At 46.7% G+C, this 1,264-nt stretch overlaps 1 pseudogene; it reads right to left on the minus strand.

Moving 5' to 3' along the window:
- Positions 1–470: 470 nt before the first annotated feature.
- LOC124696305 lies at positions 471–1,049 on the minus strand (annotated as a pseudogene).
- Positions 1,050–1,264: the final 215 nt, after the last annotated feature.

Raw genomic sequence — 1,264 nt, forward strand, 5'->3', positions numbered from 1 at the left:
GACTGCATCTGGGTCCACATATAATTTTTCGCTCATATGTAAATGTTGGTTCATGTACAACATGACTGAAAACAACACATGAGCGCGTTGGCGCAAGTTCTCCGTTCTCATTCGCGGCACGGACGAATTTTGAAATATCTGAGCAGAAAAGATGTGATACATGCATTATGTATGTTAGAAATGGATTCCTTATATTTTTATAATAAATTTAGACATATTATTTATATTATTTGGAGTTATAGAATTGAAATTATGAATTTCTAAAGTTTACATTGTGAATAGAAGTAATTTATTTGTTTGTAAATTTTAATTATCTGAAATAGTGAATTGAATTTATATATTTGAAATATTCAAACATTTCTGAGCACTTTTCATGTTATAAGTTTTTCCATTTGAATTGGTATTCAAAAATTATGATGGTTTTAAAAAGTTTATATTTGAAATATTCAAACATTTCTGAGTAGCTAGCATCAATGATTATTTCCGGCCTCTGAAGCAAAACGGAGCAACGCGACGCCGAGCTTTGCGAGCTTGTACGCGTCGTCGTCCTCCCTCGTCAGCGGCGACGCCACGCTGCCGTTCCCGAACCTGTCCTCGCACTTCTTGGCCGCGTCCGCCGCCTTCTCCAGGATCGCCGTCGCCTCATCCAACTTCCCGGCCTTGATCGCGGTGATGGAGGCAGATCCGTCTTCAACTATGCCACCGTACAGCGACCAGCACGACTGGAGGCACCAGCCCACGGCGGCGTCGTTCTCCGTCTTAAGCTTCACGTCACCGCCGCCGCCGCCGCCCCGGAGCAGGCGGCTGATCTTGTTCCTCGTGCTGGTGGCGTTGTTTGCGAGGAGGCCCACGGCGAGACCGCCGAGGTCCTGGTAGTTGAGGGAGTGGACGGAGCCGGCAACGGATCCAAGGGCCTCTTCGCAGAACTAGACGTCGAAGTACGTGCTCCCGCCTCCGACGGTCTTGCACGCGGCCAGTATAATCTGGGCTGACGGCGAAAGCGCAGGCGCAACGGGGAAGAGCAGCAGGAGGACAGCCACCACGCTCATCACGCTGGTAGAGGAGGTTGAGGGAGCCATTTTTTTTTGTCTCTTCGATGATGGATTAATGCTATCTCCTCTCGTCCGTATGTGTGTCGAATACATATGGCAGATGAACGTATCATGTGCTGGCGTAATTATTACGTATGTTTATTTAGTTCCAAATTTGATTGCATGTATCAATGCATTGCTCTAAGGGCATGTACAATGGAGTGATGTCAGTC

Source organism: Lolium rigidum, chromosome 3 (genome assembly GCF_022539505.1).
Source record: "Lolium rigidum isolate FL_2022 chromosome 3, APGP_CSIRO_Lrig_0.1, whole genome shotgun sequence".
Taxonomy (NCBI): Eukaryota; Viridiplantae; Streptophyta; class Magnoliopsida; order Poales; family Poaceae; genus Lolium; species Lolium rigidum.